Source organism: Mesoplodon bidens, assembly GCF_964165515.1.
Source record: "Mesoplodon bidens genome assembly, chromosome: 5".
Classification (NCBI taxonomy): domain Eukaryota; kingdom Metazoa; phylum Chordata; class Mammalia; order Artiodactyla; family Ziphiidae; genus Mesoplodon; species Mesoplodon bidens.
The window spans coordinates 138,016,103-138,034,549 of record NC_138161.1 but is presented as its reverse complement, the minus strand read 5'-3'; the positions used below and the strand labels follow the sequence as shown (position 1 = coordinate 138,034,549).

The 18,447-nt window shown below is 41.0% G+C and overlaps 1 pseudogene across 1 annotated transcript in view; it reads left to right on the top strand.

Moving 5' to 3' along the window:
• The window catches only part of LOC308617985, a 46,944-nt pseudogene extending 28,899 nt beyond the window's left edge, over positions 1 to 18,045 (top strand). The window contains exons 6-8 of the transcript in view: positions 2,874 to 3,009; positions 9,697 to 9,803; positions 17,921 to 18,045. The product of the transcript in view is annotated as an uncharacterized misc_RNA (transcript). The remainder of the gene's footprint in view (positions 1 to 2,873; positions 3,010 to 9,696; positions 9,804 to 17,920) is intronic.
• Positions 18,046 to 18,447: the final 402 nt, after the last annotated feature.

Here is an 18,447-nt window from a genome sequence, read left to right as displayed (position 1 = left end):
TATACGTCAGCAATGAGGATATTTAGGTTCAGAGAAGTTAAGTGACTTTCTGGGGCGTCACACAGCATTTTTCAGAGAGGTTTTAAACCTGGAGATTCTGATCATTTCAGTACACCACCCTGTCTCAGGCACAACTGGCATCTCTGGTTGCTAAATTCTCTGAGACAGAGGAGCGTACGTTAAAGTTGTCATTGTTGGTGAGCTTGTTTTTGTTTTAAAGTAAAGGAAGTGTAAGATTAGGTAAAAACAGGTTGGAGTGAATACAGCTGGGGTGGATCAAGTATTACCAGGGGCTGAGTGTGTACTTACTCTTACTCCAAGGAATTTGTTTCGCATTCAGAGAAAAGAACTTGGTTCTGCTTGAACTTTAGTTAGAGGCCTGCAGCAGGAAATCCCTGCGCTAAAGCAGCATCAGCCTTCCTACCCTCTAACAGGGCACTGGGACTAAGTAGAGGTCTAAATTCTGGAGCATGCCTTGGACTAGCATTTTCCAAATTGCTTATTTTTCATGGGCCCAGATGACATTGTTACCTCTCTTACCACCAACTGGAGGGAGACTTGGATTGTTTTTTCCCATAGGGATGCAAGCTGGACCAGGCCAATCACAAGCCTGGAAGCTCCCTTCCTCTCCAATGGCACATATTTATGCCATGCTGGCTCGGGTCGGGGTGTAGACTGGCTGAGACCATTTTGTTTCTTTTCCTGCAAAGCTGAGTGGCTGCAAAGGAATCTGGCCTCTGGCCTTTGGCCTTGGTCCCCGTGGCCTCATGCTTCATCACTGCTGCTTTCTGGCATGCCAGAAGGGGGCAAAAAGAAATGAGTGCCACATGCAATTAGGATCCACATGGCTAATCATCCTGGGCAGTCAACTCTTCACAGGTGTTTATATTTGTGAAGAGATTTCAAAACTAGAAAAATCATATTTTATCCGTGTTCATGAGTTGTCTCAGGGCATTATTAACCACGCTATACTTGGAGAAACAATGAATGGTGAGATAAAATTTTCCACAATATGATTACACTGTTATTCATTAATTCACTCATTTATTCAACAGTTGCCTACGGCGTACCAGATACTGTGCTAGTAAATTGTTATATTATTCATAATGGCTGTCCTTTGCTATCATTCCCACACCCTGAATGTAAGGACAAATGAGATTTGGACAAGTTAGGCTTATCCCCAGTAAAACTAAAGGATGGGCTCGTTTTCACCCCTCCAACTGTGTTTCGAAGGAAAATCAATTCTGCCTGTTTCCTTCAATAACTCAGCAGATTAGACTCATATCCAAATAAACCAACTGAATCTTTTTTTAAAGCATGCTTCTTTTTTTCTTTACTGGCAGAGTAGAATGACCCAATGTCAAATTTATCACCTTTCCCTAAAAAGTCAGTTCTCTTTCATAACCTGAAAACATTGCCTGAGTTATATCATCCACTCTCCTCTCTTCCTGGCTCTTCCCACACACTAGTTAACATTCACTCTCAGCTTTATGAAGGCAGGAAGTTTTGTCTCTTTTCTTCCCTGTTGGATTCCCAACAGCTAGAACTGTGCCTGGCACATAATAGGAGCTCAAAAATACTTGTTGAATGCTGAATGAATTCAAGTACAGAAGAGTCCCATTTAGCCCTGGGGTTAGGTTCTCAAGTCAGCATGTCAGGCAAAATTATTGTGTAACTAAAGGAGCCTTTTTTTTTTTTTTTTTTGGCCACACGGCTCGCAGGATATTGGTGCCCTGACCAGGGATTGAACCCGCACCACGGCAGTGAAAGTGCCAAGTCCTAATAACTGGACCGCCAGGGAATTCCCTAAATGAGTCTTTTTTTTAAATTTTATTTTTTTATATAGCAGGTTCTTATTAGTTATCTATTTTATACATATTAGTGTATACATGTCAATCCCAATCTCCCAATTCATCCCACCACCACCACCACCCCGCCCCCTGCTTTCCCCCCCTTGGTGTCCATATATTTGTTCTCTACATGAGCCTTTAAAATCCCTTAAACTGCCTGCACGAGACAACATATAGATATATTATCTCTAAGTTCCGTGCATTTTCTTCCCCAACTTTGGAACAGATCACTGGTTTTCAGTCGGGCCCCCACGTGCAGTAGTTGGCTGGGGTTCCGAGGGTCATGTTGCACATAAAGCATCTACCCTCAAACGCTTGGAGGCCCCCGGGAAGTGACAGGCTTTGAGACTGACTGGAGGTTCAGCTCTCCCATCTCACACTCAGAAGTGGATAAGCCAGCGTTATGTCCACGGCTCTTTTCTCCATCCCCTTCCTGTTTTTTTCTTTGCCAAACTCCTAAACTTGTAAATCAAGTGTGAACATGATGCCACCCCACAGCATTGACCCTGAACTTTGTGAAAGCTGGATAGAACACGGATGTACCAGACTCCAGGACCACTGAACTCAGTCATGAAGTCTATGAAGGCAGGACAGTTCTTCCTCCACATTTGTCCTTCTAGAGCTCAAAAAATATGACAACTTTGCAGGCTCTTTTAGAAGGGTGAATCCCTGTAAAAGGGCTATCATTTCCCCGGGACCAGCAGACAATGCATTCAGCTTCTACCGAGAACTTCTAGAGACATCGATTTTCTCTTTAGCCAAAGTAAAGGCAACAATTTAAATCTTAAATGAGATTTTCTTTCATACAGAGCAATTTTGGGCTTGCTGTTGTAAAGAATAAAAGATGTACTGGGTATTTTTAAAAAGGACTTCTTAAATTATATGTATTTCCTTGACTATATTGCCAAATGCATCCACTCACACAAGTAAAATCAGTATAATCTTAAAAAATAAAATCAACTTAGCTGGTCGAATGGGGGAAATATTGTCTAAAAATAATCAAATACTCTTATCTTTTTATAGGAATCAAGAAAAAAATTAAAGATTTGACCGAAGCTCATCCTTGTTTAGTGAAGTTGTATTTGGCAGATAATGGCATAGATGGAAAAGGAAAACAAGGAGAGAATGATTTGCTGGAATTCACTCAAATTGTAACAAGGTGAGTAGAAAATTAAGAGGCTTTATTTGTTCACCTTCCAAAACGAGGTGCTTGGGTTAATCATGGGGACAATGATTTAATTGCATCTTGTTAACAGTGCCAAGTGAGATTTTTCAGCTGAGAGGGAAGGAGTGACCCATTTTGGTCTTCGTATGTGATCCTATGGGAAGGCCTGAAATCATAAAAATGGCATGGCGGACAGTTGCATGGAAGCCCACAAAGGGGTCTCAAAGACCTCACTAGAAGCCCCATTTTAAGAAGTTGGCAACTAAGGAAAGGCAAGAGGTATGACTTCCAGATTTTTCTTCCCTAAGGTCAAGATATGTAAATTTTACAATGCAAAATGTAAGCGATGTGACCTGAGGAAGAAAGGCAGCCTACTCAAGAGGGAACACTCCTTTGTGTATGATTACAAAGTTATCCCAACCTCCTTAGGGAGAACGAGCTATTCTCAAAAGCTTCTGGAAAACAGAATATTTCCTTGCCACGTTTATCTTCACAACCTTGAACGTCTCCACTTACCCAGTGGAGTAATCCACATACCCAGTAGGCCAAGCCACAGGTGAGCATCTGCAGCACTGTAAGAAAGCTTTCTGGATTGTCTCTAGGCTACACCATCTTAGGACATCAGTACTTACAGCACCTTGGGGCGATCAAGGGCAACAGAACATAGCCAAGATTGGAGGATTGAGGCCTTGATTGATGGCTATTTATTATTTTAGAAGAAAAAGATTCCTTCTCTAATATACTTCCTTATTCAGGAAGGTTGGGAAGATTTACAATTTGGATAGCTTTGCTGTGATTTTTATAATCAATATATTAATAAACATTTTATTAAACTTTTAATATAGCACTAGATTTAATATATTGCTGATGTACTGTCCTTTTAGTCTATTGCTAACATTTTGTTAAGAATTTTTGCATCTATGTTCAAGAAAGATATTAGTCCATACGTTTCTTGTAATGTCTTCAGATGGTATTGGGGATCAGGGTAATTCTGGCCTCACAGAATGAGTTAGGAAGTATTCCCTCCTCTTCTATTTTATGAAATAATTCGTGTAGAATTGTCATTATTTCAACTCTAAATATTTGATAGAATTCACTAGTCTTCGAAGACATCTGGACCTGGAGTTTTCTTTACGGGAAGATTTTAAAACTACAAATTCAATTTTTTAATAGATAGAGGGCTATTCTGGTTATTTGTTTCTTGGGTAAAGCTTTGTTAGTTTGTATCTTTTTAAGAAATTTGTTCATGTCATGTAAATTTTCAAATTTCTTGGCATAAAGTTATTCATATATTCCCTTCTAATCTTTTTCATGTAGGATCTGTAGCAATGTCTCCTCTTCCAAGTTTGAAACTGATAATTTGTTTTCTCTTTTCGAATTAATCTGATTGGAAATTTATCAATTTTATTGATCTTCTCAAAGAACCAGCTTTTGGTTTTCTCTAATGTTTTTCTTTTTACAATTTCATTGATTTGTTCTTTTATCTTTATTATTTCTTTTATTCTGCTTACCTTCAGTATAATATGCTCTTCTCTTTCTAGTTTACTAAGGTAGAAGTGAAGCTTAAGTTATTGATTTTAAACCTTTTTATTTCAAATATAAATGTTTATATTAACACTAAGCACTCTTTCATTGCATCCTACAAATTTTGATATGTTGTATCTTTATTGTCATTCAACTCAAGCTATTTTCTAATTTCCCTTTTGATTTCTTCTTTGACCTATGGGTTATTTAGAAGAGTGCTGTTTAGTTTCCACATATTTTTAAACTTTTAGATATTTTTCTTTGGTTGATCTCTACGTAAATTCTGCTGTGGTTGGAGAACACGATTGTTTTATGGCTCAGACTACGATCAATCTTAGTAAATCTTCCATGTGCACTTGAAAAGAATGTGTATTCTACTGTTACTGGAGGAAATGTTCCATAAATATAAGCTAGCTCAAGTTGGTCAGAAGTGTTGTCCAAGTCTGCTGTATCTTTACAAATTTTCTGTTAACTTGCTCTATCAATTATTGAGAGAGAGAGATAATTGTGACTTTGTTTATATCTCCTTGCAGTTTAATCAGTTTTGCTGCATGTATTTTGAAGCTCTGTTATGAGGTGCATAAAGATTTAGGATTGTTAAGTCTCTTGAAGAATTGACCCTCATTATCATTATGAAATCCTTAGTAATATTTCTCTCTTATCTCTGGTATTATTCCCTTCTCTGAAATCTACTTTGACTAATATTAATATAGCTACTCCAATCTTATTTTGATTAATATTAGTGTGATATATCTGTCTCTATCCTATTACTTTTAACCTATCTATATTATTATATACAAATTGGGTTTTTTGTAGACAGCATATAGTTGAGACCTTTCAAAAAAATCCACTTGGACAATCTGTCTTTTAATTGTTGTTTAGACCATTATATTTAATATGATTATCAATATAGTTGGATTTTTAATCTACCATCATGCCATTTGTCTTCTTTGTCTCATTTGTTCTTTGTTCAATTTTAACTATTTTTCTGCCTGTTTTTGGATTGACTAATATTTATAAGTCCACTTTTATCTCTTTTATTGTTTCATTAGCTATACTAGTCTTTTTTTTAGTGGTTGCTCTAGTGTTTACACTATTCATTTTAGTTTATCACAATTTACCTTCAAATAATATACTACTTCACTTATAGTTTAAGAATCTTACAATAGTACGTTTCCATTCCCTCCCATTCCTTGTTTTATTGTTGCCATATATTTTACTATTACAAATGTTATAAATCCCAGAACACGTTATTATTATGTTTGTTTTAATCAGTTAATTTTTTTTAAATAAGAGGGGAAGTTTTTCATACTTATTCACATATTTACCATTTCTAGTGTTCTTCATTCCTTTGGATATATCCAAATTTCTATCTAGTATCATTTTCCTTTTTTTTTTTTAACACTTCACAAATTTGTGTCTCATCCTTGAGCAGGGGCCATGCTAACCTTCTCTGTATTGTTCCGATTTTAGTATATGTGCTGCTGAAGGCAGCACTAGTATCATTTTCCTTTTATCTGAAGGATTTTCTTTATACATTTCTCATAGTCCTGACCTGCTGGTGATGAATTCTCTGAGTTTTAGTATGTTTAGAAAGTTTCTTTTGCCTTCATTTAAAAAAAATTTTTTTCTGAATATAGAATTCTTGGTTGACATTTAATACTTTCAAGATGTTGCTCCACTGTCTTACGCTTGCATTGTTTCTGAAAAGAAGTTCACTGTCACTTTTATCTTTGTTCTTTTGAACATAATTTCTTTTTTCTCTAGCTGCTTTTAAGACTTTCTCTTTATTACTCTAGTGACCTACAACGTAAACTCATAAAGACAGCTTAGTCCAAATTTAACATCCGTGGCCTTTGTATCATTCATCTATTCTAGGCCTTTTCAACCTCACTTTATCTCATAGGCAGTGGGTGATCTTCTGACGTGACTTCTGAAGTGAGCTACATGCTCACCTCAAGGACAGCTCCCCTCCCCACTTCCACTTTTGCAGATCTAACACACATTTTCCTTCTGCACCTCTCTGCGGTGCTGATAGGCTGGTGCCCTGGAAGTAGAAGCACCATCTTCACAACCCTCCCCCTCTACCCTAGCAAGTCCAGTTCTGGGCCAGCTGTAGAGCATGTTGGAGGATGATCAAAAAGGCTCCAGGGCTTCCCTGGTGGCGCAGTGGTTGAAAGTCCGCCTGCCGATGCAGGGGACATGGATTCGTGCCCTGGTCCGGGAAGATCCCACGTGCCACGCAGTGGCTGGGCCCGTGAGCCATGGCCGCTGAGCCTGCGCGTCCAGGGCCTGTGCTCCGCAATGGGAGAGGCCACAACAGTGAGAGGCCCGCGTACTGCAAAAAAAAAAAAAAAAGGGCTCCAGGAGCACTTTGAGGAACAGATTTATGGTTCCTCACCTTTTATCATTGAGGGTCCTGAGTATCTACAAAGGAGGAGCTCAGTAAATGAATGGGGAGGCAAAGGACTTGTCAGGGGGCCAGCTAGCAAAGTCAGCTCCAGGGGTCTGCTTAATTGAATATTTACTTGGGGTGGCTTATGCATATGCATTTATATTGGGGTAAGATTTGGTGATGGAGATTATGGGGCACTAAACACCTGCCTGTCTACTGGCACTATTCACCCTTAGTACCACATGGGTCTAGCATCACCTTCAGATTAGCTGGTCCAGGGTCAAGGATATCATGCCTTTTGTTTGTGATGAGGCTTTACCTAGCTCTGCTGCTTAAGTCTATCCCTAAAGGCAGTATCGATGGCTTCTTTAATTTTAAGGCAGGAACCAAATGCCAGTCTGGGTGCAGAACCCTGCTGGTTCTGCCCTCATGAACGAGGCCTCCCTCTGACCACGATTCACCAAACAGAGGTCTATAGGGCTGACAATTACTTAAAGCTGACCATTTGTTAGATTTTGCTTTCTGCTCTGACCACACTAAACATGATAGCAGGAAGTGGCTACAGAATTGGTTGGGACCCAGTGCAAATGGAAACTCATGGGCCCTTGTTCAAATATTATTAAGAATTTCAAGATGATGATGATAGAGCTCTAAACCAAGTGAGGAGCCCTTCTGAGATCGGGGCCCTGTGCAACGCTGGCCGTGTGTGACAGGGATGTAAATACCACTAACAAGGTGCACCAGTGCCAGGAATTCCTTTCCCGTGTTTTTTTTTTTTTTTTTTCCAGTTCTGACACTAAACACTTAAATCTTTTTGTTCTCTTTTTTAAAGTTTAAATATTGAGAACTACTGAAAATTAAAACATTTTCTTGGTTTATGTGAATCATGCATGCTCCATGGTTATTTTCAAACAGACTGCCTGAGTTCACATCCCTGCTCCATGATTTAATCTCAGGCAAGCTAAATAACTTCTCTGTATTTCAGTCCCTCATTTGTAAAAATGGGATAATAATAGTGTCTAAATCAAGAGATTGTTACAGGGTAAATTAGATCATATATGTGAAGTGTTAAATATAGTGCCTAAGGCTCCAGCTAGCACCTTTATACGAATTAGAAAAAGAGCCCTTCTGGGCAGATGAATTAAAAGGCACTACCTCTCACCAATGAGTCAGAGGAAGTTACCACTTCCAGGTCTATGCTTCATGCCCAGGACTTGGCAAACAGAGCTTGGGTGGCTTCCAGCCCCACTCACACCCTTGCAAGGCCCCTTTGTGCCAAGCACAAGTGCTTAAGCATGTGGATGGCCATGATCATATCTGATGCATAGTGAATGCTCCATAAAACCATAGCTCTTGTGAGGCCTGTGTAGCACAGTGGTTAAATCCATGACCTCTTTGGGGTCATGCACAGAAAAGAGAAAAAAAATCCATGGCCTCTGGACTCAGACTAGATATGGAATTGTTGAGTTGTAAAGTTTGTCTTCAACACTCTCCACTCTCCTTCTGTGCTTCCCCTTTCTCCATCTCCTCCTTGAAGCATCCCTGCTCTCCCTCATCTTGTCTGAAGGAATTGGACATAGGCAGCTCAGGAAGCCAAAGCCTGTCCACTCCTGATTAGACACACTGTTTCCTTGGGAGCAAGACCTTCGAGAGGCGGAGTCTGGCAGGACCATTCAGCCCTGGCCTTGAATTCTGGCTGCTCAATCAATAGAAAATGTGTATGGGAAGCAACAGAATGGCCTTGTATTCACTACTGACCCTAACTGAAATTTCATATCCCCAGCACATGGTAAGGGCTCAAGATTGTTTTATTGATGGTCATAGGATAATTTCTTTCAGTGCAGAGGCCATGTGTTAAATTCCTTTTAATCCCTGCAATGTTAGGCACTTAATATGCATTTAGTAAGTATGAACTCAGAATTAATAGCATCACTGATACTGTGTTTTGCAAGATGCTTTCATAGAAACTGCTTCATTCTGTTTTTCCACAACCTTATGAAATAGGTAGAACTGCCCTTTTGAGGCCAAATTTACAGATGAGGAAAGTAAGACCCAAGAGGGCAGGCACATGGCCTGCCCATGATCACAGGGTTGACAAGAGGTAAAAGCTGACCAGCAACCCAGGCCTTCACCCAGATTCCATGCTCACTCACAATGCCAAAGATTCCCAAAGTCCACTTGGCAGGCCAAGACCAGGACATGAAAGAATTTTCAATAGTCCTCAAAGAGATCAGAAAAATAAAGACAGGTAGAGTGTGCCTTTTCGTAAAGCTAATCTTGATTTTAAAAGCTATCCTTTATTTTGAGACTGTGCCCTTCCTAATTTTATATAAAAATATTTGTTCTTTTATAGTGTTGCCAGGTGAGAGTTATTAGACATACTAAAAGGTGCCAAACTGACCTTTGCCTGTTCCCACAACTTATTTGACATTTTACTGGTAGGTAAAATCTAAAAGACTGAGAAGCTCTGCACAATAACACACCATATCCTTTGAATAAATGAGTGGTAGATTTAAGGCAACTAAAAATCCTTATCCTACCAACGCACTTAGGAGAGGCATCCAGACTACAGAGATTAAATTGGGAAAAAACTGGATTCCAGATGTCTCCAAATTGGGTCAGTGCCGCATCTTTGGGAGCGCGGTGGGGGAGGGTGGAGAGGACCTAAGGAAAAGAGCATACTCCGGAACAACTGGACTGTGTTTCTTGGAGTCACCACGCTTGACACAGCACTATTTTGTTTTGTCATTTTCTCTGGTCAGCCTGATCAAATACTCTGCCCACTTAAGGGAGACTGACCTTGGAAACAATGTCCTGGGAGAAACGGCTGCTGCTGACATACTTGAAGCACTGAGAGCCAGAAAGACAGGTAGGGCATTTTCAGTTGGTGTTCCCCTCCACCTGTCCACGCCTACTCCTTCCCAAATGCAGCGTTAACTTACAACTTGCTCCACTTTTTCCATTAAATAAGTGGCTTGAGTTAAGCGATGACCAGGATCACTGTCACAGGCCGGCCACCATTGTGTCGATGTGCCCTGTGATTTGCACAAAGTTCAAGAACTCTTAGGATGTCATATGTAGTCTTCGATCTAGGTAATGAATATTGTTGAAGTGAAAATCTCTCTGTTGCTCTTTCTTTTCTCCCTCTTCTCTCATCCTCACCTGTTCTCTGAGGAATTCTCTCCCATTCTCGATTCTTCCCCCCAACCTGACCTGCAAAGATTTCTCCAGGTATCAACTGGAAAACTCAAGTACCAGCCCTCGTAAGATTCTGATGTGCTTCCTGGATCATCAAAGAACGGTTAAAGTGCGATTGGCACAGAGACAGCATTAACGGTGTTTTATGATCATGTAATCCTTTGAAAATGAGAGAATCACATATGGAACAAGCTGTTTAGCGTTGGCCACACCTGTCCTCTCCTTCACAATACGCATGACCAGAATTAACAATAGCCAATCTCACTGCTGACGGAGAGATGAGGAAACGTCATTTTAAATAAAGCCTAATGAAAGACATCATAAACACAGTTGAAAATCCAAATTCAACGTTAACAAAAGCAGGGAGAAATCTTGGTGCACTATCTGGTAGGTTATGTGGAGAGAATTAAGTGATACAAGCATCCAGTCTTTTATCATTTCTATAATAAAACAGTTTTAGAGACATGACATAACTCTAGATTTCAGTTTTTTAACACTGGAAGTTCTAGAGAGAATTATATTACTGTCTACTTCATTGCCACTTTTAAACTAAAACTACTGTATTGCCATTTCTTAACAGCGAATCAAATGATTCCAAGATTTTAAGATTATCCCTCTATTTTTAGGGAAACAGAACATCTACTTTGTAGTCCATCTGAGTTGAATTCAAACTCAACAGAATTATTCTGTTAAAATGAATTCAAATTTAAGTTTAATTTAGGCTCAATAAACTGATGGCAGGTTAATGATCTCTTTTGGTTTTTCTTGGCACTGCAGCAACTTTTTCATTACACACTGCACTAGAAGACATAAAGCTGCAGGCAGTCTACTGACCATCTCTGTAGTGGGTGCTAATGATGGGTGGTCTCAGATGGTTTGATGGAAAATAATTATCACTGAGTATGTATTTGGAGCTGCAAAACATTGTGCTTGCTTAGTAAATGGTTCAATTTGCATATATAGGAAGATGATCATGAAATACCCACCTGAAAATACTCATCTAAAAAACATTAAAATGTAATTTCTAGTTCAAGAAATCAGTTTTTTCCCAAATGTGGTAGTATATATGAGTAGTTTTAATGCATCCATATTTTCACCCAAAATAATTGAGATACTTCTGATGGAGCAGTTCAATCAGACTGTTGGTTTGAACACCAAGAAAGACTCTTCAAATAGGGTTACCTGGTTGGATTTTATAGGGAAAATATCTTGCCATTTAGCCCTAATGACATCATTTTAAACATTAAAAGCAATTAGTAATATCACTGATTATAGAACTAATGTTCTTCTGGTTGCTTTTGTGTTCTTATCATTAGCAAGTTATCAAGCTAATTTCTAATTCTAATTCTACTTCTCTCATGAAATCCAAATTAACAGCCTAAGGTTATTATATTAGCCTACTAAGGAGTTCTTAATGACCTACTTTTAACGATGGAATACATACAATGAAACCTTCCTCAGAAACATCAGGAACCTCACGTGTTTAAAAAAAAGTTAATAAAAAGATAAACTGCTATCCACATCTTACAGGGTTGTTTTTCAACTAATATTTTTAAAGAAAACAAAACAATACTTCAGGATCACTTCATTTATTTATTCTTATTTATTTCTTCCACATACATTTATTAAATGCCTCTTGTGTGCCAGGCCCTGTTCTAGATGTTGGTGAACTGAGCAATTAATTCCTGCCTTCGTGGGGGTTACTTCCTAGTGGAAGACAGACAGACAGTAACAACAAACCAACAATAGACAGACAGTAAACTAACAACTTCAAAAAGAAGGAAAACATATACTATTGTGTATCAGATGGGGATTATACTTAAGGGAAAAAGAAAGCAAAATAAGGAGATAGTGTGTGTATGTTGGGGGCTGGGGGCTGCAATTTTAGTTAGGGCTGCCAGGGAAAGCTGTACTAAGAAGGGACATTTGAGTGAAGACCCAAAGGAGCGAGGGAGCAAGCCATGTAAATATCTGTGAAGGCACATTCCATGTAAATGGAACAGCAAGTGCAGAGGCCGTAAGGCAGGAGCCTACCTGGTGTGTTCTAGTGACAGTAAGGTGGCCAGCATGGCTGGAATGGGGTGAGAGAAAACGGGAAAGTAATAAGACAAGAAGTAAGCATGGAGGGCAGGGGACCTTTAGTTTTTAACTCTATTGAGATGGAAAAGCATCTGAGAATTTTAAGCAGAGGAGTGACCTGATCTGACCCACATTTTAACAGGACCATTCCAGCTCTAAATTGAAAACAGACTGGAGGGGAGGCAAGGGCGGAAGCAGGGAGACCAATCAGGGACTTTTCTCTGGAAAGATTAAACAGCCTTTCAGCAGACCCAAGGCACCCAGCAGTGAGGGTGAGGCGAGAAACCGGAGAGAGGAGGAGTAAGGAAAATTCTACAAAGTTGGGATTCAGCCTTTCCCTTCACCCAAGCCTTCTTTGTCTGCCTTGCTTCCAGAAAGCTGATAGCCATGTAGAAGACTGGGGTATTCTTTGAGAAACTGAATAGTCCCAGAGAAAGGAATTCCAGATGCTAACAGCTGGCCACTCCCTCACCCTTCAAAGAAGCCTAGCAGGTAAGCAAGCCCTGCACATACACAGGAGCTTCCTGTCAGCCTTTGGAATCCTCATGGTTCACTGTGAACAGAAATCTGAGAATCTCCAGCCACGTGAGGCAATTCTCCAACACAGGAAACCACACCTGAAACAAAGAGAACAAAAGAACCCTGAAGATATAGAGACAATGCAGGAAAATTTAAAAAGAAATTAGTTATAACACCCTCAGTAAAACAGAAGATAATGCATCTATAAAATAAGAACAGGGCCTCCCTGGTGGCGCAGTGGTTGAGAGTCCGCCTGCCGATGCAGGGGGTACGGGTTCGTGCCCCGGTCTGGGAGGATCCCATATGCCGCGGAGCGGCTGGGCCCGTGAGCCATGGCCGCTGGGCCTGCGCATCCGGAGCCTGTGCTCCGCAACGGGAGAGGCCACAAGAGTGAGAGGCCCGCATACCGCAAAAAAAAAAAAAGAAAAAAAAAAAAATAAGAACAGGCTGCTATGAAAAAAGATTAGAAAACAATTTTTAAGTTCTTAGAAAGTGAAAATGATAGCCAAAACAAAAACTTCAAAACAAATGTTGAAAAATGAAGTCAAGAAAGTGTTCAGAAAGTAGAACAAAAGATAGGGAGATGAAAAACTGGTGAGAAAATATGAGCAACAGGATCAGTCTAAGAGCACCAGTATCTAATTCATCATTTCAGAAAGAGAGAACAGAGAAAAGTGACAAAAGGGAGTTATCAAAGGAATAAATGGAGAACTTTCCCAGAACCAAGGGACATAAATCTGCATACTGAAAGAGCCCCCTGAGTCTTCAGCACAGTGCATGATAATCATGGCATCTCAGAATGCTAGGAATAAAGGGGAGATCCTAACAACATATGACAAGAAAGAAGATTGCACACAAAGGACTGGGAGTCAGAAGGATCTCAGGCTTCCTAACTGAAAGCTAGAGGCAAGGAGCACAGCCATGGCAGCTCTGTGAGAACCCTGCACATTCCCAACTCCTCACCAAGTGTGAGTGTAAACTAAAGATGTTTTCAGCTCGCAAGGACTCAAACTCCGTGCCTCCTCTATATCCATCCTCAGGAAGCTTCCAGAGAAGATGCTTGAGCAAAATGAGGGAATAAATCACAAAGACAAAGAATGGAGAATCCAGAAATCAGGAGAATTGATACAGAAAAGTAGAAAAGGGAGTCCCAAAAGATGGTTGAGGGTCAGACCTAGTCCAGATGGGTCAGAAAAATGGAGGACTTTGGAAATGGGGAATATTGCATTAAAAACGGAATTAATAAAGCATTGGAAATGCTTAAGTATTTTGAAAGAAATGATGATATGTATGTGAGAAATAAAAGAAATTGGGGGAAATATTTCTAATAGGTACATACAAAACTATGCAAATGAAAAAAGGGCAACTATTAAATCAGGCAAAAGAAAATTATATAAGAAAAAGAAACACTGTGAACAAAATATGTATGATCATACCAATGAATCTAACGTGTTGATTTAACAAAAAATTGTGATGTATCTCTATTGAAAGGTTTGCTGAAAGTGACAATAGTAAATATGTAAAAATTTAAATGGAAATACTTATAAATAATATAGAAGCACTTTGAAGTAAGGCAGTAAACATGAAACACAGCTGAGTGAGTTGAAAGTGGTTGTCACTAGAGAAGAGTGCTGCGGATGCTGAGGTGGGAGGGGGGGGCTGCTGATTTTCATTATAAACTTTTTAATCCCTATTTAATTGTTTAGCTATCTGTATGCATTGTTTTTTTGTTTGTTTGTTTGTTTGTTTTGCGGTACGCGGGCCTCTCACTGTTGCGGCCTCTCCCGTTGCGGAGCACAGGCTCTGGACGCGCAGGCTCAGCGGCCATGGCTCACGGGCCCAGCCGCTCCGCGGCATGTCGGATCTCCCCGGACCGGGGCACGAACCCGTGTCCCCTGCATCGGCAGGCGGACTCTCAACCACTGCGCCACCAGGGAAGCCCCGTATGCATTGTTTTGATCGAAATATTTTTAGGGAATCGAAACGTGCATAGCTTTCTCACCATGCCATTCATTGTTCTGTAACTCCATCTCAGTATCTAATTACTATCTTAAGTCATCTCAGCTTCTGCTAAGGAACTGGAGCATTGAAGAATGAGTAGAACTTTATACGGAGAAGAAGTGAAAAGGACGACCGGAAGTGTGGTGATCAGGGACCATGACAGTCTTCTGTGGGTCTGGGTGCCACACGAATCCTCTGAGGCCTCATTTCAAGTGGCCTCCAGCCCCTGACACTTGTCACAGCCTGAGCCACAAATCCCACACTCTCTCCTGACCCCTCCTCAGTAGTCAAGACTTTGGACCTTGTTTTCCTTTTGAAGACCGCATCCTCCTCTGCTTTGGACCCATCCTTTTTTTTTAAACTCTGAGCTTTGTTTCTCTCCTTGACTATGATTTATACTGTTTGCTATTAAATTCTGCATCAGGTAGAGATGATGCTTGATTACATGTAACAGGACTAGCTACAGTGGTGAAATCAAGTAGAGGAATATTAGGCAGGTAACAGACACTCCACCATGTCGTCCGTGTCCCAGGTTTCCCCTCTCTTTCTCCACCATCAACCTTAGCAAGTGGCTTTTATCCTCATGGTTGCAAAGTGGCTGTTTCACCTGTAGCCTCCCATTTCCAACTCACACCAGAAGAAGGAGAAGGAAGGGACAAGGAGAAAGTGCTTGTACCTGTATGAGAAAATCTCAGAAATCCCCAGCATAGTTCTGCTTATGTCTAGTTGGCCAGAATTGTGTCACATGCCCACCCCTAATGCCAAGAAGGACTGGAAAAAATAGATTTTATTTTTTATCTGGGCACATTGTTGCCCTAAAAAAAAAAATGAGTTCTTTTAGCAAAGAAGATGAGAAGGAAAAGATATCAGGCAGGGAACTTGCTGTCTTTGCCTCAAACTCTTTTAGAGTGCTATAGATGAGTTGGCCAGTCCTTTGGACTGTAGACATTGTTAAAGGCCCTTGAAGCCAGTGACCCCTCCAGAGTGGCCCAAGTGAGAGATCAGGGTCTTTATTAGACATTTGGCATAGCCCCTTGAGTTGGCTAGCAGACCTGCATCTGCATAACCTGCTGCTCTACGAGGGAACATGGAAGACACACACCTGGGCCAAAAGTAGACCCAGGAAACACGAAGGGCTGCTGCACGACCTCCCGCTCTAGGCACGCCCCTGGAAAGTGACTACCTTAGATTTTATTCTGGACCAACCCCACTGTGGAGTATCAGAGCAAAGCCCCACCCCATTAACACACACCCTGATTTTCCATGATGAGCCATGGGATGGAAGGACCCCCTAGCACACCAAGTACCAATAAGCACTGCTCACCAGAGGAAAACATCCAACTAGGATACTGACTTTGCTTCTCTTCCAGGCACAGTTGTACCACCCAGACCCTCTGTGACCCAGATTCTGGCACTTTCCAAATCCTGAAATTACAAACCATATTGTTGTATACCTCCAAGTCCCTGACCCTCCACTGCCCCTCACTGGGCCCAGCCTGGTCCCACACCCTTACAACCATTTTCATGTTTCAACCTCAATTCAAATCCAGGTTGTTACTTGTACTTCTGAGCAACTGGCTGTAAATCAGTCACTCATGAGCCCCTCCTTGGTTCGATTAATTTGCTAGGAAACCAGTTTACTAACTAGATTGTTGGTTTATTACAAATAATATTAAGGTATATGAATCAACAGCCAGATGAAGAGATACGTGGGGCGAGGTCCCAAACAAAGGAGCTTCTGTCCTTGTGGAGTCTGGGACGTGGCACAGTGACACATAGAATCGTTCTGTTTCCCCAACATGGAAGTTCTCTGAACCTTATCCTTTTGATTTTTATGGAGGCTTCATTACATGGGCATGGCTGATTAAATCACTGGCCATTGGTGATTGGTTTAACCTCTAGCCCCTCTCCTCTCCCCTCCCTGGAAATCAGGGCAAGGGACTGAAAGTTCCAACCCTCCATTCCTGGTTGGTTCCCTTGGCAACCAGCCCCACTCATTAGGGAATTTCTGAAAGTCACCTTATTAACATAAACCCAACCAGTGGTAGCAAGGGGCTTGTTATGAATAAGAAGGAACGCATTTCAACTTGATGGCTCTGAAGCATTTTCAGGAATTGAGGACACACAGATGCTGCCATTGCTCTTATCTCTCAGGAAATTGCAAGGGTTTTGGGAGCCGTGAGCCAGGAACCATGGACAAATACAACAAGAAATGCATATTCCTCGCAGATATTTGGTCAGCCAAATGACCAAATATATATTTCTTATAAATCAAAATATCACAGGTCCATACAGGAAAATCAGCGAGACATCTTGGTTTCAAGTTATACAAAACCAACTAAAACTGATTTCAATACCAAAAAGAATTTATTGACTCAAATAATGGGAAGTCCAGGGGTAGTTCCAGCTACAGGTTCCCCTAGAGTCAGGGATTCAAATAATGCCACCCACCCCCACCTCCTGAAAGTTCTGCTTCTGTGTCGACTTTATTCACAGGCAGGTTCTTCCCACACAGTGGCAAGTAGGACGGCACTAGCCAGAAGTTTACAATCTGCCTGTTTAATCTCAAGAAAGAGCCTTTCTCTTTACTTTCATTGGACCATCATGAGTCACGTGCACTCCTATTGACCAGTCACTGTGCCAGGGAGAAGAAATGCATGAATTGGCCAGGTCTGAGTTACATGTCCACCTCTGGAGGGCAGGGGAGTGGAACCCCAACGGAAATTCAGGGTTCTGTTCCAGCAAGAAGCTACAGTGGAAGCTGGGCAAGCACAAACAAAAGATGTCTGCTGAAGATGGACAGCCAATGATGTTATCAGACTGATGAATGACAAGAGCAGAATTTTGCTTTTAGGTGATTAATCTGGAAGCAGGGTCCAGGACAGATTTGGGATTGTGGAAGTCTGAGGTTAGGAAGACCAGTTAGTTAGAAGGCTACTGGAATCATCCAAGATATGATAGTGGGAATGGAAAAAGAAAGGACCAGTATAAGAAGTTATTACAGAAATAAATTAATTATTATGATCACTCACATCAAGAAGATATAAGGAAAGGGTATTAGGTGAGAGGAAAGTTGCCCAGTGAATAAGAATGTGGGAGAATGCCCAGCTCAGAAGCCTAAGACCCAGTCCATCAAATGGGATTGTGAGATAGCCTACCCCGTTACTATTATGTTCTTCCTCCTCTCAGGTAAACTGCCCGTCTTAAAAATTACAGTCACTCCCCAGATCTCTTCATACACCTTCAGATCTATTTGGAAAAACAGCAAGAAATCTAGTATTACCTGTAAAAAGAAGAAAAAGCCATGCTCTTGATATCTATGCCTGTGAGTAGCAGCCACCAGGGGGCACTGTATGGAGCCTGGGCACTTTGCTGGGATAGATGGTGCCATGAGTAGCACATTATGGGCTTGATGAGATCATGAGCATTTGGGTTCAAGGTAACACTCCCCTAAAGCATTGCTCCATTCTGATGGACGATGATTGTACCAAGGGACAAGCAGGAAGAGAACAACGTAGTTCTCTCAAAGATTAGTGCAAAGTCCTCCTCCTCTCTTCAAACCTCCTCCACCAACCCCAACACACCACACACACACACACACACACACACACACACACACACACACACACACACACACACACACACACACACACACACATCCTGGTTCCCGTTAGCCTATTGTGGATCTGAAATGGTGAATTTACCTAAACTCTTTA